Genomic DNA, 24,687 nt, shown 5'->3' on the forward strand with positions numbered 1-24,687 from the left:
GTAGTTGTGTCAGCTGTTACACCAAACGAGCATAAAATCTCAGTGGCATACAACAATAAACATTTATTTAGCCTGGACATCTAAGAGTTGGCTAATCTTGGCTGGGCTCAACTAGGGGTCTTGGCCAAGGCAACTTTGTTCCACATGTCCCTCATTCTCTTCTTGGGAACTGTGGGCTGGCCTGGGCATGCTCTTTTCGTGGCAATGGAAGTAGCATAAGAGGTCTTGGAACTGGCACACCATCACCTCCATCTTATACTATTGGCTTTGGCTCGTAATATAAGATGTTTAATGGCCACACGAGAAATCAAAGGATGGTGAAATGTACTCTGCCCCTTTAGTGGGTGTGGAGTTGGGGCAGGATGAAGAGTTGGGGCCCAAAAGGTAATCTATCATTATAGTCAAGAAGGTCAGTGCTGATATGGTTAGAACAGCGGGGGGACGTTTGGTGGATGAGGTGACATGACGGGTAGGTGGGATTTGGGCAAGATGGAAGGCTCAGCATGAGCAAAGTCTCACCTGAAAATTATTATCCATTTGCTCTCTATTCCTGCTCTCTGCCCTTTGCCACCCTGCCCTTTCCCTAGAAGGCTGACCTCCAAGAAACCGCATTAATTCATTAAGCAAAGTAGTATACTCTCACACAAAACGGAGTCTAGGACTCTCATTTCCTCTCTCTCAAGGTAAGATCCTCACACACCTATTCTTTAGGGGACTCTGCAGGAAGCTGGGGAGATAGGTCTCCTAAGATTTGGGTTGGTTTGGCACTTCTGGAAGCATGAAAAGAGTGTCCCCTTTCTCCATTGAGGCCAGAGAAAGAAAGGGATATTATAGTAAAGCCACAGGAGAGAACAATAGAGACAGGACAGGGACTTGGCTGACTGAGTCCCTTGGGGACTGTGCTGGATTCAGCAGCCAGGGCGGGCACACCTTCACATGCTTTGTCATTGTTATAGCTTCTCTGCTTCTGGTGTTTCTGCTGTTCCGTATCCTTTCACTTTTCACCAACATCCTTCCTGATATTTTTCCTACCTCATAGCTGCAGTGTATGCAAGGTTCCTCCGCATTTCAGTGTACTTGTGACCAGCTTCTAATGGCCCTTCATGGCCCTGACTGCATGGCCTCTCTCCCCATGCCTTTTGTGTTGTGTCTGTCCAAACTATCTTTTTTTTTTTTTTTTTTTTAATATTTTATTGGGGAAGGGGAACAGGACTTTATTGGGGAACAGTGTGTACTTCCAGGACTTTTTTCCAAGTCAAGTTGTTGTCCTTTCAATCTTAGTTGTGGAGGGCACAGCTCAGCTCCAGGTCCAGTTGCCGTTGCTAGTTGCAGGGGGCACAGCCCACCATCCCTTGCGGAGTTGAACCAGCAACCTTGTGGTTGAGAGGACGCACTCCAACCAACTGAGCCATCCAGGAGCTCAGCGGCAGCTCAGCTCAAGGTGCCGTGTTCAATCTTAGTTGCAAGGGGCGGAGCCTACCATCCCTTGTGGGACTCAAGGAATTGAACCTGCAACCTGGTGGTTGAGAGCCCACTGGCCCATGTGGGAATCAAACCGGCAGCCTTCGGAGTTACGAGCATGAGCTCTAACTGCCTGAGCCACCGCGCCGGCCTCAAATTATCTTAGTCACTCATGATTTCCTAGTAGACTTTTCCAAGGGCAAGAATTAGAATGACCTGGTTTGTCTCTATTTGGGCAGAACATTTCATTCTAGCCACTGGACAGCCTGCAGATTGGGAAGATGCCCAGCCTAGTCCAGTCAGGGATGAAGTGGAAGGACGGGGAGGGCAGGGACATATGGGGCCTGGGGTTGTATGTAAACAGGAGCTGTGTGTAGAGGGTCAAGTTTCCCTTAGAAGGCACCATGTTGCAGACTGTGGGCACATTCATAGAACAACATGTCAATTGTAGGTTTGGCAAATAACCAGAGGAGAGACTTGTGTATGAGTACAGCACTCAGAAGTTTGTGTGTACATGATCTCATTTGATTCTCAGAATGCCCTTGTGAGGCAAGTGAAAGCAGGTACAATTATTGCTTCCTGACAAGCAAGGGACCCCAGTCACACAGAGAGATGAAGTGATTGGTATCTGAATGCAAAGGACATTAGTGGTTGAACCCGGACTGGAAGGCAGGTTTTCCACCCCCTTCAACAAGCGGTATTTTTATACTAGATCATGAGAATATGAGAATGGTCTTTGGGGCTCTAAGAGGTAAGATAATTTTTCTACCAAAAAAAAAAAAAAAAAAAAGGAAAAGAAAGAAAGAAAATAGTATGCAGATGTTTATTACAACACTGTTTATAATAATAGCAAAAGACTGGAGAAAAATTAAATTTCTGCCAGAAGCGATCTGGTTAAATGATTAGTGCTGTATCCATATTAAGAATACTATGAAGATTTTTAAAATAATAAGATTAAAGAAAAAAAGACAAGATAGATGCATCCGTGCAAATATGGAATGCTTTCCAATATATATAATTCAGTAGAAAAGCAAAAACAGTGCTCCCATATGTATTAAAATAAGAACATGTATCATATTTGTATATGCCTAGAGTATGCAGGAAGTTTAAGATGTATAACTTGTTCCACCTGAGGACAGGCAGGCACCTTGGAGCCACTGGGTCATAGCCAGCCTACACATCATCTCCCACCCCTTTGCCTCCTACCTGTCTAGGGTAGTCTTTAATCACAGACGGATGTCTTACTGCTGCAATGTCCTCTTTCCTTCCTGGCTGCTTCAGATACACACTGTTGTGGTTTTGGGACACTTTAGCTCAGATGTACAGGAGCATTTAGAGGATTATAATAGTAACACTAATAATAGCTTACATTTATTGGGCCCTAACTATGTACCAGGCAGCAGGAATTTTCATGGATTATCTTACGTCATTTTTCAGAGGAACTCTGTAAGAGTTGAGAACTATGTAAGTATGAGTTAAGTACTATTATGATCCCTATAGGAATGAGAACTGAGTTTCAGAGAGGCAACGGCACCCAGGCCACAGTGACAGGAATAGGGGAAGCCGAGACTGAAGCACCAAAGCCCCTGTAGTAAATCCCTTCCTGCTGGAATACTGAGAGTGGATTCTGTTTTCTTGAATGAACTCTGGCCATACAGGGGGTATTCAAGAGGAGGAGGTGACTCAAGATGCTCAGAGGATTTGCTGGGGAAATCCAACTGAGGAGGAAGCAGGGAGCTGCTCGAGGAGGGCCCCTCCAGGATGTTTGCAGGGATGGGTGTGAAGGCATGTGTATGAGTGTTGTATCAGTCGGGGTCCAATTAGGACACAGAAACTACATAGACAGTAACTCCAACAGGGAAGGTAGACTGTAAAGAATTATTAACTACTAATAGGGATTGTCTACTTAGAGGTAAAGAGAACTCCAAACAATACAGGAATACATTTGGGAGAGGTGTTCCTCTGAGGCTGAGATTCAGATCTCATTGGAGAGGGTGTGGCTGGAGCCACTGGATGGTGTAAAAGTTCACTGAGGTCGACGTCAAGCAGGTCAAGGTCAAGCAGGAAACTACTCAAGGACATGCCAACAAAACTGATCAGGAAGCTGCCTAAAGGGTGGTGTTAAATATGCTAGGAAGTCACGAGAGAACCTCAGCTGAGAAACTTGAGAAGCTGCCCCTAAGGTGCCCATGGGACTCTTGGGAGTTGAGTGCCACTAGGTGTGCTGGCCAAGCACTGCCGCGCTGAGGGAGTAAGAAAAAAGGAACGTGCACCAGAACCGGAAAGAGGAGCCTTTTCTTCCTGCGATGTTTCTCTGGCGCCCTCTACTGACAAAGCTTAACATCGTGGACTGGCAAGAGAAATGTTTATAAGGTTCAGTTTGAGTATCAGCAGGGCAATGAAGGGTGGATCTGTAGCTGAGAGGCAATAAACTGATAACTGGCACAGCGTGTGCATAGCAGGAATTTAGTTCCTTTTGAACACATCTGCCTCATTGCCCTGGGGGGAGGTCCTGCCCTTTGAGAAGTTCACCCAAAACAATATTTCAGAAGCCCCTTCCAGGTTCGTAACCCTGTGCTCGGTAGGTCCTGAGGGAAGACCAAAGATCACCACATACAGCTCTTACCTTTGTTGACTATATAATCTACACCCGATACCTGCTTGTCTTCTTGATTTTTTGCTGGCGGTTTCCTCAGCCCACAAAATGCTCTCTCTTTATCTCCACCTATGATAATTCTCTCCAGCCTTCAGAGCCCATCCCAGTTACAACCACCTGTGAAAGTGGGTGCTTTGTGTGTCTGACTGCTTTGTCTGAAAAGTATCCGGTGTTTGTTTCATCTCTCCTCCTAGATTAGCGGCTGGGCGAGCACAGAGCACGTTGTCTTGCTCCCAGTAGGTGACAGAAAAGGGCTGGTTTAGCCCATGGCCCTGGCCGGGCTGTGGCTCCCTTCTCGCTCTGAGTGTGACAGGCAAGCCGACCAGAGGATCAAGGAGCTACACCTTCTGTTCGTCTTTACACACCCCAAGCGGAACCAGAGGCCTCCAATCCTAGGCACTTTCCTTGTTTGATCCCTTGATCCTAATGTGGGTGAATTAGCAATAGATGAGTTGCCCCAAAGCCGGGTGTAAATCAGTCTTTTAAGTTTAACTTTATTTTGGGAAGTAGGATGATGAGTGTGGGAACTTTGTTATTTAAAGGAATTTTGGGTTTAATTTCACAAAGGTGTTTTTCCCCCAATCTATAATTTATGCACATCTATGACCATTCATCTACTGGGCTTGTTAAAGCAAAGTCCACCTGTGGTGACCCCAGAGAAGCCTGAATACAGGTGCCCTTGTGCTCTAACCAGGCTGGAGCTCCTAATGGGAGGAATGTTCCAATGAAGAGCCCGCTTAAGCCTGAAATTCTGGGCTTTCATTATTTAGAGCTGGAAGGGGCCATGGATACCCTCCAGTATGAGCCACAGTGACGCTCAGTAACAACTGCTGATTAATTCATTTGGGATAAGAGACGCAGCCCAGGGGAGTACAGTGAAAAACGTTCTGCACCAGGGATAAGGGGTCTGGGGTTCTGGCCCAAGCTTTGCCATAGCTAAGCCAAGCCCGTGGTAAATCACTGAAACCCTCCAGAGGTAGAGCTTCTGCATGTAGTAAAAAGCTGGGGCAGTTAAGGCTGCCCTCTTTCATACAGGCCTATTATAATTGTTTCCACCTTACAACAGGTGGGCTTGGAGTCCAGTGGTGCATTTGCTATTAGAGCTGCCCCACCTGGCCTTGTACATGTGCTTTCCAGCAGTGGGTCTCTGGTGGGGTTCAGCTGGAAGAGGTAATGGGATTGACACTGTTGAAGTTGACCGCAAAAAAGCCTCCTGTCGTGCAGGGTATCAGGTGGGGTCTCTGCTCCTGCTCCCACTATGTTCTCGCTGGCAGCTGGGGTGGAGACACAGGAAACAGGAGCCACACGATCCGCAACCCTCACTCTGCCACTTGCTAGCTCGGCCACCATCTTCTTGCTAGCCCCCATTTTCTGCTAGCGTAGCCACAGCACTTATATTAGTGACCAGTGGCTCACTGGTTACAGCTGACGGCCAAGTAGCCACAGCTGGTGGCCATGCAATCACAGTTGATGGCCATTTACTACCTGAGCCAGCAACTTTCTACGTGAGGCCGAGAGCCTGGAAACTGCACTCCTGGCTCTGTCCCCACACCTCCTTAAATGTCTTACCTGACATATGTTTTTTTCATTTCATGTAAGTTTACATAAAATAAACTTATTCCCATAAAGGACTTGACTCTCCTCTTCTTTGTGCTACTTCATACCCCTCCCCCTAACCACAAAGTGACCACAACTCTGTGAAGCTAGTGTTGGCCAATGCTGCCCCCTGGTGGTCCAGCTTCTCCTTACTGGGAGGCTTTCAGCCCAGGAGTTTTTCTAGATTCCTGCTCCAGGCCATTTGCAGAATTATCAGATGGTCACCCCAGAAAAGCTGAACCCACAAGACCCTTGGGAGGACTTGCATCCCCAGAGAATGCCTGGTGACAACCCAAATCTGCAGAACTGGCTTTGTGGAGGTCTGTGTTCCAGGGAGAAGATTAAAGTGGAGAGGAATACGTCACCAACATAAATACCTGGGAACAGAGCCCAGACAGAATCACATGAATGAGAATGAAAATAGAAGGGGCCACAAGAGGGGCATTCGGCATTTGGGACATCTAGCTGGAAGCAGTCAGCAACCCTCCCAGCAGGCAGGTAGAGTGTGACCCCTGCAGGTTCCCTCCAGCAGGTAGGAGAGCTGTGATAGCAAACAACTGGGTTTGTCTTGGGGTTTGGGGTAGGACCCCTGATCCTTGAAGAGTTGTAGGGCTACAGATCTGTGGGGCCTGAAGTGGAGTGACAGGCAGAAACTAAGACAGAAGGAGAGGAGTGTCTGGCAGGCAATCAAATTTGGGGCTTAGAAAATAAGGTGAGGGGACAAGAGCAAGCACTCAGGTCTTAGAACTGGGGTAGCAGGTGGGCTCAGTTACCAGAATTAGGGGTCACGTTAGAGCAGGCCTGGCCTTGAGTCTGACCTATGCTTGTAAGTGCTATGTAATCCCACAGGTAACTAGAGGCTTCAGGGTAGATGGAAGTCTCCAGAGGGGGTGCTGAACCTACAGGAAAGTTAAGATTAAATGCCTCTAGCTGTATGTAGGGGCTGTCACTTCAGGCTTGTGTTTAGCTTTTCACAAGATTCCATGTAAGACCTGAGCTTGATAAATTCTGAAAGAGCTGACCTTGAGTTTCTTCCCTGCCAGCCTTGGCAGAGCCCTGTTCCCCTCAGACAGCTGGGCCTGCTCCTTCCCTCAGCTTGTGCACTTGCTTTGGGCCTCAGAGCAAGTTACCCTGCCAGGAAAACAAAGCTGCCCCTGGGGCTGCTACCTGAGAGGGATGCCATCTACTGAACACACCACATCTGGTGGCTGCTGGGGGCTCATCAAGGCGTATTTGCATTCGGAGTGGTATCAAGTCCTCTACACTGAAATGATGGAATTTGAGGTGCAGAGCAGAATAATGGGAGAGATGGCTAGGAGTCTGGGGAAGGCATCTCAGAACCCCTCATTGTTCCACAAGATGAACACCCTATCAGCTTAAAATCCAGCACTTTATCGTGGGACAATCTTAAAAAACCCACATGTGGGCCATGGCTATGCTGTCTTTGCTGGCTAAGAGAGTATTTTCACCACTGGATCAAGAACGGCGTATTCTGACAGGGACTGTTAGCACCTTTGTCCTGCTTGCAGTTTATAGGAGTTTGGGATGTGGTCTTGCTTTCAGGTGTCACTTCCCAGAAAGCCAATCCTAAGGGATGCGTATGAAGGTCAAGTTTCCATGACCAGATCAGTTTGGGAAGCACTATATACCATACTTGCCTGCTAGAATCCTCAACCCACATCAGCAGATTATAGGTCTGAGAAGCCTAGCAGCAAAGGAACTGCGTACTTTTGTTTACTATGATTTCCCAAATTTATTTGATCTAGACTCATTTTCCTCTGTGTGCTCTGTGCTTCCCTTCCTTAGAACTAGTTTCCTACGAATTCACAGGGAACCTGCCTTCGTGGCATTGAGATCATTATGAGAGGGTGAATCAAAATGTAGCTTTGACCTGCAGAAGCTGCCTGAGTTCCCTGCAGCTTCCACGGCAGCCGCAAACTACTTCCATCATCTCCCTGGGCTACCTCGGGCCACACCCCCATCATGAGATTGGAATTAGGGCTTCCAGATTTAGCAGCTAAGAATACAGGAGGACCAGCTAAATCGGAGTCCAGTGAAACAACAAGTAATGCTTTAGCATAAGTATGTCCCATACAGTCTGTGACAACCCTGCTTGGAAGATGCCTGAGAGGTGGGGGGTGCCTCTGGGAACAAGTGAATGCATACACAGGTCTTCAGAAGAACCACAGTAGGACTTTGGCATCTCGCCCTGATGAAACCACAGCCAGTCACTTACGGGGGCCCGTGTTTGTGAGGTCTCGGGCTGGGCTTTGCACACTTTGCTTCATTTAATTCTCCAGGAGCAATTGTTATCATCACCTTGCAGCTCAGAGACGTGAAGTCACTTTGCCCATGTCCTATAGCTGTTAAGTAGCAACGCTGAAATCCAAACCCAGGTTTCTTTTACTCCAAAGTGTAGTGTTTTATTTTCTTTTGGCCACAGCACTTACTGTCCCACACCTACAGACTGAGGCAATAGCTGTATAGCCACCCCCCACGTCATCGTCAAAAAAGATCCCACAACCCTTCACCTCTCCCCCTTCTCTAGATGCCTTCCAGGCCCGCAGTGACCAGTGTTCTTGTTCTACTAACAGCATTGCTGACCACTGTGGAGAGTGAAGGAAGTGGTGAGAATTTTCGATTTGACAAGACTTAATCGAACCTTCTCTGCCCTCCCTTTCTGCTGCTCACCATCAGTCAAATGTCACCTTCTCTGTTCCCTTTGGACCATTCCCCCTTTCTGCCCCAAGCAGACTTCCTCTTTTGGGGCACATGGTACACCCCTCCAGGCACTAATCACATTGAAATGCGTGTTTCTGGACCTCTGGACTTCAGGCCTTTTTTTTTTTCCTAATTTTTTTTTTTTTTTTTTAGAGAAGTTTTAGGTTCATAGAAAAAGACTTTAGGCTTTTTATTTAGGACAGGGCTGCCTGATTCATCTCTACCCCAGCACTTAGCATGGTATCTAGCACATAGTATGTACTCTACATGCTTGTTAAGTGATAGGTGAGGCAAGACGCTCTGCAAATGACTAAAAACAACAGCAAATAAGTATATCATTAAATGTACTTTTGATGTAGAAAATTAAATTGATTACAGAAATACCTTGTTTTATCTTGCTTCGCTTTATTGAGAAGAGTAATTTTTTTTTTTCAGATCCTTCCCTGGTAGATTTTCAACTTTGCCCTAGAAGCCTCGCTGGAGAATCCTCTCCCTGGCAGCAGTACCGCCTTTGTCCACAAGATGGCGGGAGAGGCCAGCAGGAAAGCTTCGCGCTGTAGCCCGGCCTGTGCAGGTGACCCCTTTTCATAAAAGATGAGGAAACCTGAATCCTATCGGCCAACCCTATAAAGGCGCATGGGTGGTGAGAACTGGACTTCGAGGTAGGTTTTCTGGTTGATCCCTGTGAAAAGCAGCCTTTCCGAAAGGGTGTTTAAAGGAACAGTGTGACAGCAGGCGGTGGAGAGGCTGCTCCTCATAAATGTTTGAGTAGTGTTTCCTGAAACACGTGGAAAATGAACTTAACACAGAGCAGACACAGTCCTCAGATGCTAGATGACTCAGGACAACATCCTTTTTGCCTCTTGAAGTGCATTTTCTTTGGAAATCACTCCCAGCTCTGTGGCCACCTCCCCAGTTAACTGGAAGCTTCTCTAAGGTCACACCCCTCTTTGTGCCGGTCTGCACACTCTGAAGAGGTAAGTAAAGACTTTTCTGGCTTGAGCTGACTGAAAAGAAGTGATGGATTAACAAAATGGCCTGGGGAATTTCCAGCACGATGGGAAGTTGCCAAATAACTCTTGCAGGGCTGATGAGGCCTACCCGTATTTTCTCTTCAAAGCAAGCTGTAACTGCTAAGGCAAGGCAGCTATCCCCTGCCCCAGGGGGCATAGGTGTGACAGTGGGAAGAGGGGAAACATCTCCCTAATATTGTGCTAAAACAGGTTGTAAGGCAGCAGCTCCCCCCACCCCTATTTTCCTTCTGACCTAAATCCTCCCCTGAAGTTGAGCTGGGCTCCAGGCCAGGGTGTCAGCTGTGGACAAAGGCGCCCTGTTTTGAAGGCCTGGCTACTGTGTTTTCCTACAGTCTGACAAACGGTGTTGACCTCCCCGCAAGTTCATGAGATAACATAGAAATATGTAACGAGGGCAATTGCCTTAGTCCTGCCTCCCAGGAAACCAGAAGCACTGCCCCCTCGTATTTCTACCACACAGCAACGGGGTTGTTTATATGCAGCTGCCCACTCCTCTGCCCCAGGTCTGGCTGATCATGTGGTACCGGTGGCCGCTGTGCCGGAGGCTTCCTCAAGCCAGAGCTTGCCCTATTTTTTCTGGCTGACAGGGGCACTGACCATTACTGACTGCCTTTTCTCAGGGTCTTTGGAGCGTGAGTGAGTGACGTTTTCCTCCCCCCACACCCCCAGGGCCAGTTCCTTCTTACCCCCCAGCCCTTCCTCTGGCTCCTCTGCCTCTCGGTGGTGCGAGAGGGCTGGGTGGGAGACCAGGACCACTTCTGCCGAAACTATCCATTCTTGTGAAACTTGGAGACAGAGCTTTCAGCTCTTTGGGCACAGTTTCTGCTCCTGCAAAATGAGGATAATAACGTCTGCCCTGTCTCCCTTGCCAGTTGTCTGGAGGCCATGTTCATATAGATGGTGCGGATGACAAATGGAGTATGTATTCAAGATGGGCAGGTCTCTCTGTGGGCCTGGAAGGTGCAGGAACGAGGGAAGGTTGAAAGAATGAGAGGGATTTAGACAAGTGCACATTTTGGGGGAGGGTGTGCCAGGTGAGGAAAAGGTGGGAACAATGGTACAATGACAGGAATCCATGAAACATTTCCTAGGAACAGTGGGCACATCATTCTGGCTTAGTCAAAAGCTGTGGTGTGTGTGTGTGTGTGTGTGTGTGTGTGTGTGTGTGTACACATGCAAGTGTGCCCTTAACGGGGAGATGAATCTGGAAACTTGGTATGAGGTCTATTATGGACTGCCTTGAAGTCCTGGCTCATTAGTTTGGGGAACATGGCACGTTTATGAGCAAGGATCATATACAAGGTAGTGGGAGGAAGATTAGTGTGGCTGTTTGTGTCTGGCAGCGGGTTGGAGAGACCAAGCGGAGGGGGCACATTTAGGAGACTACTGTAAGTTTCGGGTCAGAGAGGATATTGTGAAGACTAAGATGGCACCTGGGGGACAGGTATAACAGCCATTATGCAGGAAGAATCAACAGGACTTGACTGAACGGTAGGCCTCAGAGCCTAGGAGGATGGTGATATTGTGGAAGAAACAGGCAAGGCTATACAGGCAAAGCCTGCGATGGGGAGAAACCAGCTCTAAGGCGATTCCACCTGAGATTACTGGGTTCCTTTGGACAAATATAAACAGTAATAGGTGAGGACAGTTGATAGGGTTTCTCCAACAGGCTCTCCTCAGCACTCTAGTCTCCTTTTCAGAACGTGCTCTCCACGCTGGCCCTGAGTCTTGACTTAGCCTCTAGCTACCTACCAGTTTAAGAACCTGGGTCCGCTGGCCTGGCTCTGTGCTGAGATCTGAACTTGGCCTAGGCAGAAGGATCCCTGGCTATGGCTGGGCTTCACCTCACCGGGGGCTGTTGTTCCTCTCCCTGCAAAGCCAGGCGTCAGCTGGTTTTGCTGGCGAGGTAGAAAGCTTACCCACCAGAGGTTCTGTCTCAGAAAGGGGAGAGAAACAACGAAGATGGTAGATCATTTTCTGGGAAAAGCAAAAGGCAGCAGGAGGCATTCAGGGCCTTTCAGACATCTGCTCACATGATTGATGGAGACATTGATTTGCTGGAGTTTCCTTGGAATCACTAATTTCTGGTAAATGCTCAGCTCCTGCAGGAGAACCTTGCTAGCATTGTGAAGTGTGCATTTTCATTCTAAGGGAGTTGCCGATGCAGGCAAGATACTGATTAAATATAGAACTAGCAGGAGAAGGTAGGTGTTAAGTACCCACAAGGAGGAGTTGGGTGGGGGGAGGGAGGCCCAGCTCTGTGGCTAACCAGTCCCTTCCTCCCTCCAGACCTCGGTTTTCTCACCTGTAAAATAAGAGTCCCAGCTGGAGGACCTTCCAACTCCTTTTGTACCCTGATGGTCTGCAATTTAGCTTGTGTCACGGTCCCAGGCTGGACCTGGGTAATGTGGGCAGTGATGGAGAAAAACATATAGACTTTGTCATCTGGAAAAGGCCACCTCAAAATTGACCACTTCGGGCCCCTCAAACACTTTTGAATGAGTCTTGATCAGCTGAACAGAATTCTGGTCTTGTGAGCCAGTGGCAAATCTCACATTGTCCAGAGTTTGGCTCCTACCAAAAGCCAGTTTATACGACATAACTTTTACGAGAGCTGGTCAAAGACTAATTTTCAAATATTTTTGAAAGCAATGAAACCTGTGGGGAGCCATGGTTACAGGAAACTCTGAGCTTTGCAGAATGGCTCAGTTTATGCTACCTGTTTCCTCCCCCTGAGGCAATTATCTCTTCCTGCACCTGAGGGGAGCTTGAGCTTGTAAGCTGCTGAGGAATTTGGTGGGAGCGGCCAGTTCCCAGACACAGAAGGCTGATGCCTATCAGGGCAATTGATAAGATAATTACTTGTGAGTTTCGGTGAATTTTGTATCCTCTATGTGAAACCTAAAGAATTTACATTTGTTATGTTAATACATACTTGCACGTGCTCAAACTGCTTATATGGGTGCAGTAAAATAAACTTAGTGTCTTCAGGATCACTGAAGTCCGCGATCGCCATCATATGTGAGAGTGTCTTTTATTCATTCCCACTCCCCCATTCGGGAACCCACCGACTCGTGACGGCTGGCCCGTCACAGAAACCCTTTTTTCAAAGGGAATTTTATGTGGACTGCAGGTAGCCCCGATAAAACTCTAGCTATCCTGGTAGAAGGGACCTAGAATCCTCATGGTCCTCTGTGAACCCACAGGCTCTGTGGAGCACAGTTTGAAAGTGGATGCCGTAAGGGTCAGACTATCTAATGACAGACACAAAGACAAGTGAGTTCCTGATTCCATGTCCATGTCATGCCATTGCATTTTAGCAAAAGTCACTTTAAGAACCAGTGCACGAATGCCCCCTTCTGTCTTCTGTTGAAGACACTGCACTGTAACATCATGTAATGTCCTCCATGGAATGTCCCACACGAGAAGTTTCTTTCAGCAGTTCCTATTAGGAAAATCTTTCTTCCCCCTCTACCCCCTCCAGGAACTAAAACGTCCTTCAGTTCTTTGTTCTAAAACAAATAAACAACGAACAAGCAAACACTCTGTCTCCCCTGAGAGGAGGAGCTTGTCCATAATAAGATGGGTATCACTTCACGCAATTCCCTCTGTGCTGTGGTGGGGATGCTGTGGATTGGCACTTGGCATCCATTTCAAACTTCATCTATGTGTTTTCCTGTACCTGAGAGGCTGGAAAGCTAACAATGGCCGATTCCCCTGCTGCTGAGATTCTAGATTTAAATTAGTTTCCATCATTAGAGGCACTAAGGCAATATTTGGAGGTGGATGTGAAGGGAGTGTATCTTTCTGCTGTGCTGGCTGTTGCTGGCGACCAGTGTGATTCTGGGTATGGATGTTTCTGCAGCTGTGACTCTATGTGCAGCCACTAACTCCATGGAGCCACTAACTGTCATGGCACGTGGGTGGGGTGGCCATGCTTTCCTGGTCCTGGAACTGGAGTTGTGGTGTGTTCTTCATTTCTACGTTTCCATGTGTTGGGCTTTCATTCTCTGCCATCCTGATTATGGCAGAGGTGGCAGCTTCCCTCATGGGCCAGTTAGGCTGCAGGGTTTTGGTCAGCATTTTTGACAGCCCAGCCTTGGGCTCTCTTCTCCAGCTCTTTCCATGATGCATTCTTTAAGCACCAGATTCCTTATGTTACAGCATTTTTGTTTAACAAACACAAGTGGATTCTTTCTCCCTGAGTGATACTCTTCAGTTACCAGGATGCTTAGAGCCAAGTCTTTTAGCAACTTGTTGAAGTTCCCTGAGCCTCAATTTCCATAGCTATAGCTTCATGATAGTAGTAATGTCATTGTATTATATTGTACTTGTTTGTTTCCTTGTATCTCTCACTGTTGGCTCCAACCTCCCTCTGAGACTAACATCTGTTTGAAGTTTTACAGCTTACCAAGCTCTTTCCCCTATTATCACTTGACCCACACAAGCACCATGGTAGGTCAATAGGGAGGCTTTATCCTAATTACAAGATGACAAGGTAATTGTCATGGTGGAGGCATGTACAAAATGTGACTGGAGAATGAGCGGAATGCTTCTAGGTGCCTGAGGGAACCAGAGAAGGCTTTAGGAAGGTGTTGTGCCTGAGCTTTGAGGAACAAGATGTCTAAAGACAGATAGGCAGGGAAAAGCATGCACAGAGGCATGAGCAGGCATGGGAGATGGCAAGCGTGAGTGCAGGGCTGTCATAGTGGGGACAGGAGGGGTGTGGCGGGAGGTTAGGCGGGCATGGAGGGCCCGTGTGAAAGGCCTGGCACTCCTGCCTGAGGGGAATTCAGACCTTCCCCTGTAGATGGCTGAGAGGCAAGGAAGCAACTCGAATGAGTGATCATGCTGAGACGAGGAGGAGGAGGAGCTGGAGGGTGAGGTTAGGAGAAGAGAGACTGTGAGAAGCCTGTGATGGCAGTTCACGGAGGAGGTGATTAGGAGATGGCAGTGGGGTGGACAGAAGACGACTGGTGATTGACTGGATGTGGAGGGTGAGAGAGTGGGAGTGATCCAGGGTGATGCCCAGCTTCCTGGGTTGGACACTTGTGCAAATGGTGCTCACTGACCGAGAAACGGAACTCTGAAAGAAGAGCAGGGTTGGACACATTGAATTTCAGATTTTCTGGTGACCAGATGATGATATAGGTCTGAAACTTGGAAAGAAAAGGTCTATCTGAAGATGTAAATTTTAGATCAATGTTCAGGTGGCAATCAAAACCTTGATGGATGACCTTGTTTAGGGAGAATGTGAAGACTAGGGAGAGGGGAGGATTGGGGATAGGGCTGGAAGGACCATCACTCCTTAAAGGAGGAGAAACATGCGAACAGGAGGGGAGGGGTGGCCAGAGATGTAGAAGATAATGAAGGGAGGAGAGAGATTCAGGGGAGACACCGTGGTCAACAGTGTCAGAATTGCTGGGAGATACAAAATGGTGAGGACTGGAAAGTTCCCCTTGGAGCTGGTGAAAAGTCACCAGTGACTTTGGTAATTTAATGGAATTCATTTTCAACAAGCATGTTGAGTGTCTACTGCATGCCAGGCTCTGTTCTTAGCACTGAGGATGTATCGGCAAATAATTCTATTCTAGTGAGGGGAGATAGCTAATGAAGAGTGGACGTTACAAATAAGCATATTTATAGTATGCTAGAAGAACTTTAGAGTCAGACATGTTAAGGTGGAAATCAGGAATGTTGGGCAGGCGTTGAAATTTTGAATGTGGTGGTCAGGAATTTACCTGTATGCAAATACTTGAAAGTGGTAAGAAGTTAACCATGTGAATATCTGGGAGGAAAAGCATTTCAGGCAAAAGACATAGCCATTGAAAAGGCCTTAAGTGGGATGTGCCTGGCGTGTTCTAGGACGAGCAAGGAAGCCAGTGTGGCTGGAGGGGAAAAATAGTAGGAGATAAGCTCAAGGAGGTAAGAAGGAGGGGGAGGCTAAGCTTCCAGGGCCTGGAAGACCATTGGAAAGACTGACCCTGGGGAGTCACTGGAGTGTTTTGAGCCAAGGAATGACATGGTATAATGCATGTTTTAAAAAGAGTATTCTAGTACTGCACTGATAATAGACTGTAGGGTGGGGAGAGTAGCAGCCCACAGGCTGTTATAGTAATCCAGGCAAGAGATGATGGTATCTTGAGTCAGAATGGTGGCACTGGAGGGGGTCAGAAGTATCAAATTCTAGAACCCCTGATGGATTGGGCTGTGTGGTATGACAGAAAGAAGAAAAGGATTATTTTGAATTTCTTAGCACGAACAATTGGAAGGATGGCAAGGATTGTGAGTGAAGGTTTGCGTTCAGACATGAGAAGTTTCATTTTGGATGCGTTGAGTTTGAGCTGTTCATTAGCCACCTGAATGTAAATGCTGACTAGGCATTTTCAGTGGCATGGGAGGGGTAGAACCCAGATTGTCCATGTTTGTGGAGTGGATTGGTGGTGAGAAAGTGGAGACTGAAACTATAGACTACATGTCCTATAAGTCTGGCTGTGGAAGAAGGGTGTACTGTTCGGTGAAAGATGGGGAGGGATAGGTTGAAGGAGAATTTTTAAAGAAGAGGAGGCATGAGCTTGTTTAGGAGAAAGTGAAGAATCCAGTGGGAATCCACAGATCGACAATCATGGAAGAGCAATTGTTCCTAATGGAGCCAGGTCCTTGAGGAAGTTAGTGCTAATGGATACATCTGAATAGCCAGATTGTCTTTTCCTCTGAGGAGGAGTATTGTTGAGGGCAAATGTAGATATATTTCCAGGTGGTGGCAATGAAGGGGCAGGAAGTTGAGAGATTTTAATTTATATTTCTGTACAATAATAATTAGGGTCAACAAAGAGACAAGGGAGTTGAGTTGGGAAGGAGGAAAAAACATTAAAGTTAGACGAGACCCTGAGGGGAAAGGGAGAAGTCACGGAGAAGTTGCTGAGAGTGATGAGGACGTCGCTGATGCTGTACATTTGTGGGGCACCATCCTTCATTGTGGTGAGATTTTTCTCCAGCAATCCTAAAAGTAACGCTGGTATAGGAGGTGGGTATTTAGAATAATCCAGGGTTAGGAGTTCATGGGGGTAGATGTGATAGAAAGACAAGCAGATGACAGAGCTGAGGTGGATTTCAAGAGAACAATTGAAGTGAAATCTTGTAGGATCTTGGCTAAATGGGGAAGGAAGTGAAGTCAGGAGATGCTGATAGATACGGAGAACCAGGTAGAGTTAAGAGCTCAGAGATCAAGGTGAGGTCAGATGTAGGTAGAGTGGGAGGACCGGAGTGAGAGCTGGAAGAATCAGAGGTGGTGATGTGGGAGTGGAGTATTGAGGCTACGATTTCAAAGATGAAGAGGTTCTCAGTGGTTGTAATACAGAAGGTGAGACCAAGGGGTTGGGCGGTCCAATATGGAAAGGAGGTAAAGGTCACTGGAGCTGAGAAGGTTAAGGACCTGGAAACTGGGATGTTAGATATCATTTAACATGGATACAGAATTCCCCCAAGATGATTCCGGGAAGTGGGTGACAAGGAAGTCAGTGGGTCTGGATGATAAACTCCTCAATCTAAGTTAGGGAGAATTCAGGTAGCCCCTATAGAATTGTGATGATAAGGGGTTGGGGACAACGTGATGGTTGGCTTAGCCACCAAAGAGGGAAGGGGTCTTGCCACAAAGCTGAAGAGGAATGGCCTACTAAGTTTGTTCCTCTTTCTGAGGTTCCTCTGCATCGTTTTTGCACCTCTGTGATAGCCTATATTTCATTTGGCCTCCTGCTATTACAGGTAACTCCCACATAACAGGGTTGTTAGGTACCTAGAAAATGCCGTGTTATGTGAATCCATGTTATACCAAACAAAGAACTAGTACAAAAAAGGGGGTTGGTTTCCAAAACTTAAAAAACATACTATTATATTTTTATAATTAAGAGAAATATATTTATTAAACAATTTTCACCAAAAGTATAACATATTAATATGTATTAAATAATGCTTTCTTCGTCATCACTACTAAGCTTTTGTTACGTTCTGTGTTGTTCGGTGATTTCCCTGATTTTGAAGGAGATTTTTTTTGTTCTTAAAAGCTCTCATTACGCTCCATGTTGTTTGGGGATTTCTCTAATTCTCAAACCATGTTAGAGTGAAACTGTGTTATAGAAGTACCGTGTTATACAGGGGTTACCTGTACTAACCTTTTTCAGCCTTTCTTTTACAATATTGTTAGATCCTTGAGGACAGGTATAGTGTACGCTCATGTTGCAGGTACTTAATAAATGTTGGTTTAAAATGGAAAGTTGGTCAGATTGTGACTTATTTGTGTACATTAACTGAAACAAGTTCTTGAGAGCTTTATTTTTCCTCCATCAATGTGTATTTTAACATGAACACCCCATCCCCTAAATTCAAGGTCATGATGGTTTGCCTCTCACATGGAAAGTACAAGAGATGTTAGATTCCCATATGTGTCATCTCCTGGGACCTTGGGGTCCGAAAGTGTCCCTGAAACCTGAGTGTGCTCAGGCTCCTGGTGAACTGACAACTGATGAGGAAACACAAGGAACTGGAAAAGGTGCCAAGCCCAGAAGTGGCTTCTGGAAACTAAAGACTCTAACAGAAAAATCAGTTGTACAATGAACAGCAAACTGTATGCAAAAGCAAATATTTAATTTGAGGTGGAGCTTTATTTTCCTTATATAAGAATAATACAGACTTTGGATCAAAGCCTTGGGGACTAATGTCAAAAAAATTAAATTAAGTGTAATTATATGCCACTCAGACTCCTGGGAAGCCATTCAAATATGCAAGTGTCCTTTGTGAAAGGTGGAGTTAGTTCTTCCTGATGGAGAGAGGCAAACTGAAGAGGAGGTGGGTTGAGTGGTAATTATATTTGATAAACTCAATTACCACTTTCAGCAACTGTAATGGGTTTTGCTCAAACAATGGAAAACTGATTATGTGTTTTATCCCTTTGATGATGCAAGTGAATAAAAGAAGAAATAACAAAGTTTCTAGAACCTGGCAACTTCAAGGCAAGACCAGATCCTAAATTATGAAAGCTACTTCAAGACTCATTAATACTGACCCCTTTAGCACACTGGTGGATAGCAGATATTTGAAAGCCAGACACAGAGGGATGTTGGTATCCACCTGAAGGCAGGTACTGTGTTTAACACTCTTTGTTACCCTCCCGCACGTGGCATAGGAATTAGCAATAGTTGGTTTGGGAATACTCACTTTTTTTGTTTTTGTTGTTGTTGGTGTAATCCATGTCAAATATAGTTTGCAAAGGGAAAGAACAAGTACATTTTTTAGAATACAAGTATACAGACACAGCATCACACACTGGGGCGCATAGGAGGGGCAGCAGAGATAACACTTTTCCCTGGAAATAGCAGCTCCAATCCTAGGAATGGTTCTTGGCAGATGGTGGGGTAGCCAGGAGAAACCTCATCCAGCCCCAGCCTCAGCCCCTGCTTCAGCTGGGATGCACCATTTCCTGTACCTCTCCCCTATCCCAACTCCTTATAAAGAGCCCCAGGAGCTGTGACTAAGGAGAGGATCATGTTCCTTGGGCATATGCCCCATGTCTCAGAAGAAATACATACACTGCACAGCAAGCACGTGGGAGAGGAGGGCCACCACAGGACAGGGAGAGGCAGGCACCCCAAGAGGTGGATGGGTGGAGCTCCCAGCCAGGGGCTGCTCACTTCTGCTCCCCTGAATAAGGAGGATTTGCTGGTGTTTTCGATATACAGTTTTCTCTTTGAGGCTGATTGTAAAAGGCAGCTTTAATCCACGCATTGATTCTGCTTTAGCCCTTAGAGATTTAATGTAAAAATTAGCAAACAAAGCAAACCAAACCATAACTTTAGCTGAAAACGAGTTAGGAATTGAATTGGATTAACAACATTCATATCACTCTCAGTGTTGATAAATGTTTTGTCTCCCCAATTTGTTAACCCTTACTTTTGTCCTAACCTTAGACCATATGTCCAGCATCCCTTGGTACTGGCTGCTTCCACAGGTGCTTCACATACAACCCTTCCCTTCTCCTTCTCTCCACCTTGTCCCCCACTATCCTCCCCAGTGGCCTCCACCCCCAACTGCTCAGAGTAACTTAGGGTCGCCTTTCTCTGTCAGCTAGTCCAATGGGTACTTCCCAAGTAGCCCTCTCCCAACTTTCCTCTAAAATCTGTCCTCTTTACTCCAACCCCAGTAACACAGTCCTAGCTCACTTGGACGGGAGCAGCCATTTTGCAGCTGGCCTCCCTGACTCTTCTCAGGGACCCATCCTTTGTGTTGTTCTGGAATACTCTGAAAACAAAGGCAAACGAAACAACCCAAAGGCATCATGTTGCACATGGCATAGTGGTTGAGCGCACTGACTCTGGAATAAAAAGCCTGGGTTTAAACCCCACAGCTCTTCCGCATCCTGGCTGTGAACCTTAGTTGCCTCACTGGTAAAACTAGGACAGAAAATAATCCCTATTTTTAGTGTGACAATCCAGTGAGCGCGTCTGTAAAGAACAGAGCCTGGTGCAGAGTTAGCATTCAGTCAGGGTTAGCGATCAGTAGCCTCATGAAAACCCGCCCCATGATTGTCCACCACTTACAGCAGTGTTTTTCATACCGTGCTTTTGGAGGGCTGGGTTTGTTGTGTCAGTGTAAGTTTTTTGCGGGAAACTTACTCTGGGGGAAGGAGGGAGCAGAGCAAGGACACCTAAAAGATTATTCAGGGTCTACTTTTATTTCAAAATTTATATGAACATTTTAGGTAGAACACTCTAGTTTCTCCTTAAGCTTTTAAGTTTGACCTGCAAATTTCATAATTCTATTGCTAAATCTAGCAAATATTTAGAACCTCATTGAAGGGGGACCACTGTAGTTTTTTTCTAAAATATTCAAACTGCCTTTAAAATTCAATGTATTCTATTTTTATTTTTAAGAGCTCCAACTGTCTGAACAATCAATATTCTGAAGCATACAATACTTGAAAAAAATTTTCAAAAGTAAATTAAACATATAAATATGGTAACTCCAGTGTTTTGTATAAACTTAAGAAAACATCTTAGAATTTTCAACTTAAAATCGTAAGTCCAAAAGTAATACACATTTTATATTAGAATCACAAGTCTAATTGTCAGATACTTTAATATACAAATTCTTTTAAACATTACATGGACTTGAATATTAAATTTACATAAAATATTCCTAATTTTAACATTTTACCTTTAATATAGATTTGACTTATTTAATAATTGCTATACTTTTAAATTGCCTAGGTTTAGAAAGGCATTATCTGATAAAACAATCATGTCATTTCAACTTGAGTGGCTTGGCGTCTCTGATACAAGGTTCCATGTTTCTCATTGACTAGAGAAAACAGCTTGATGCTTGCCCAAGAAGACCCAGGCCACAGGGCTTGATGCTTGCCCGAGATGGTAGAGCAGGGCTCAGGGACCTGGGCTCCAAATGAGCACTGTAAATCCATTCTTCTATATTCCATATCAATTTACACATTGCTTAATTTTTGTGACTATTACCTCACCAAGATTACAACAGACTCTGCCTCTCCTTTAGTTAAAGTTTGCATTTCTTTGACTGCCTTAAGATATTTTGCTCCTAGCTCTTTATAGCCTTGCAAAATAAGTTTTTCATCTCTTGGAATTTTATAATCTTATTTAGGAGGATATACACACCCTCCCCCCCCCCCCCATTTTGTTTGCTTTCCAGTGGCTACCACTGTCACAGATGTTAAAATGACACCCACAGTATTGACTTCCGTTTCTGCCCAATATGGGATAACAGAGACTGGAATGACCCTCCTGCCTGAAACACCTTAAAAACAAAACAAAACAGAAAAAGAAAAACCAGGCAAAATATATGAAACAGTAGCTCTCAAGATTTTGGACAAGTAATAAGAAACAGTAGTCCCAGAAAGACAACATATGAGTGAATCCTACAATTTTCCTAGCTTATGACCTGGAGAAACATTTCAGGCTGTGGATTAGGGAGGGGGAATGTGGGCACTGTCCACCAGTCTCCTTGAGTTAAAGAGATGGAACTAGGAGTCTGGGGAAACCAAGATGGCTAGGCTTTGCAGAATAGAAAATAAGAGAGGAGAGAACTGCACGGACAGAGAATTTTAGAGATGTGTAGAGGGTACCCTTCAAGCATTCTGCTTTGTGCTGATTAGTATGTGCATGTGAGGAAACTACTTGAGACCTGGAAAAGAACCACCTGAAAGTATCAGAGGGAACAGTGACCAGAGATCACATATAGTTGAGAATAGTGCTTAGTCCCAAAAGCCAGACTGGATACCTCATAATTTACAGGGTATTTGTTTGAGTAACTTAGAAGGGTTTTCCCTTTGTAATGGAGAAAATGAAGCCTAGTTTAAATGCTGTTCACTGCTAAAAATAAAGGCCTGAAGGGATCATCAGTGTTTACAAATAACTGCATTTGAGAACAAAGCTTAAAAATATTTATAGGAATTCAGAAAAGATTCAGCACACAACAAGACAAAATTCACAATGTCATCTAATAAAAAGTTCCCAGGCATGCAAACAAAACACAAAATTAAAAAACAACAACACACACACACAAAACAACAACAACAAAAAACCAACCCACTGAAATTGACTAAGAAATGACATAAATGAGAGAATTAGTAAACTAAAAATAATTATTGTAATATAATCCCATATGTTCTAAAGCTAGAGAAACATATTAAGTAGAGACATGGAAGATATAGTTAAAAGAACTAAATTGAGCTACTAGAGGTGAAAACTCTGAGATGAAAAATACACTAGATGGAATTAATGGCAGATTATAAATTGCAGAAGAAAAGATTAATGAATTTGAGACAATAACAGAAATTATTCAAAATGAAACAAAGTAAAAAAGACTGAAAAAAATGGACAGAGCATCAGTGAACTGGGATAACCTCAGTCAATTACATATGCATTTAGCATCTCAAAGGAGAGGAGAGACAGAAAAAAATCTTTAAGGAAATTATGGGTTAAAAATTTCCAAATTTGATAAAAACTATAAATCCATAGAAACTCTATGAATCCAAGTACAAGAAACATGCTGAAAGCTAAACCAATGCATATCATAATCAAATTGCTTAATACCTATGATAAAGAGAAAACCAATCAGGCAACCAAAGAAAAAAGACAAAGGAGCAAAGATAAAAATAATTCTCATTGCAAACAACGTAAGTAAGAAGACCGTGGAGCAACATCTTTAAAGTACAGAAATTTTTAAAAAGTCAACATAGAATTCCTTACCCAATGACAATATCCTTCAAAAACAGATGTGAAATATCAGACCTAAGATTTTATCAGACCTAAAAAAAAAAAATAATCCTGAAAAATATTCAACACCAGCAGACCTGCACTATACGAAATGTTAAAGGAAGTTCTTCAAGCAGAAGGAAAATGATACCAGATGTAATCCAGAATCAATGCAAAGGAATAGAGTACTAGAAATAGTAACTACATGGATAAATTTATAGACTTTTTTACCTTACTATTTAAATTTCTTTAAAAGATAGCAGACTTTATAGCAAAAATAATAACAATGTATTGTGAATTTTATAACATACGAAGAAGTGAAATGTGTGACAATATTAGCACAAAGGACAGGAGGGGAGAAATAGAAGTATACTGGTGTAGGGTTTTCATTCTCTGTATGAAGTTGTGTAACACTTAAAAGTAATAATGAGCACTATAAGCCCTAAAGCAACCGCTGTGGGGTCTAGTGCAGAAGCCATCAAAGGTGATAACGTGAATCATAAGAAGTACTCAATCCAAAAGAAGGTAGAAGAAGAAAATCAGGACAAAAAGAAACAAATATGAAGATGGTAAATTGAAACTCAAGCATGTCAATATTCACATTAAGCGGAAATGGTGTAAGCACCAAATTAAAAGGCGATTACCCAGATTGTCAGACTGGATAAAAAACAAGGCCAACCTACTTGCTGCCTACAAGAAACCCATTTTAAATATAAATATTATAAGTACAAAATATAAATAGGTTTAAAGTAAAGAGATGAAGAAGATATACCAACTATAGGAACTATATTCATGTCAAACAGAGTAGATTTCAGAACAATAGATATTATCAGGTGTAAATAGAGTCATTTCTTAATGATAAAAGGGTCAATCATCAAGAAGACAACAATCTTGAACATTTATGTGCCTAACAAAAGACCTTCAAAGTATATGACGCAAAAGGTGATAGAATTGCAAGAAAAAAGAGAAAAATCCACAATTATAGTTAATGGTTTCAACACCTTCTTCCCTTAATTGTTGATACAATAAGTAGATAGAAAACCAATAAGGATATGAAGACTTGGACAGCATTATCATGACCTAACTGATATTTTATAGAACACTCTACTCAACAACAGCAGAATACACATTTTTGTCAAAGTACACAGAAAATTTACCAATATAGAACATATTCTCGGCCATAAAGCAAGTCGCAATACATTTAAAAAGACTCAAGTCATGCAAAGTATATTCTCTGACCTCAATGGAACTAAATTAGAACTCAATAAAGCAATATCTGAATAACCCCCAAGTATTTGGAAACTATATAACACACTTCTAAATAACACATGAGTTGAAGAAGAAGTAAAAATAGATTAGATATTTCATTTTATGAATGGAAGTGAAAACACAGTATTTCAGTATTTGTGGGATGCAGCTATTGAGGCACTTAGGGTGAAAGTTGTAGCATAAAAATGCTTACATTAGAAAAGAAGAAGGTCTCCAGTCAGACTTCTCAGGAAAAAGAGAGAGAAAGCACAGATGACCAATATCAGAAACGAGAGAGGTGCTATCATTATGAAGAGGGTAATAAGGAGATATTATAGCAGCAAGTTTGAGACAACTTAGATAAAATGGACAAATTTCTTGAAAGACGAAACTACCTTTTTTTCATTCAAACAGAAAGGAATAATCTGAATATTAAATAAATTGAATATACAATGTCGGACAATTAAGTTCGTGAACTCATCCTAGAAAAAGTGCTACATACCTCATTACTGAATATCACTACGGTCGCCTTTTGAAGTACTCCCCTTGGGGAGCTATGTACCGCCACTAGTGCCTAGTCCACCCTTCAAAGCAATTTTAGAACTCTTTTTCTGGAATGGCCAGGAGAGCTGTCGTTGTATTATGCTTAGTGTCCTGAATGTCATCAAAATGTCCTCCTTTCAATATTTTCTTT

The 24,687-nt window shown here is 44.2% G+C and overlaps 1 long non-coding RNA gene across 2 annotated transcripts in view; it reads left to right on the top strand.

Annotated features, from left to right (window-relative positions):
- Positions 1-6,126: 6,126 nt before the first annotated feature.
- Positions 6,127-24,687, top strand: part of LOC141571539 (uncharacterized) — a 71,388-nt gene continuing 52,827 nt past the window's right edge. Inside the window, exons 1-2 of one of the 2 annotated variants that reach the window (XR_012496341.2) lie at positions 6,127-6,245; positions 8,870-9,096. This is a non-coding gene — a long non-coding RNA (uncharacterized LOC141571539). Of the gene's footprint in view, positions 6,246-8,869; positions 9,412-24,687 lie in introns of both variants that reach the window. The other variant, XR_012496339.2, reaches the window with a different exon arrangement.

This window comes from Rhinolophus sinicus, chromosome 2, assembly GCF_057876585.1.
Source record: "Rhinolophus sinicus isolate RSI-liver-muscle chromosome 2, RSI-T2T, whole genome shotgun sequence".
In the NCBI taxonomy this organism is placed as follows: Eukaryota; Metazoa; Chordata; class Mammalia; order Chiroptera; family Rhinolophidae; genus Rhinolophus; species Rhinolophus sinicus.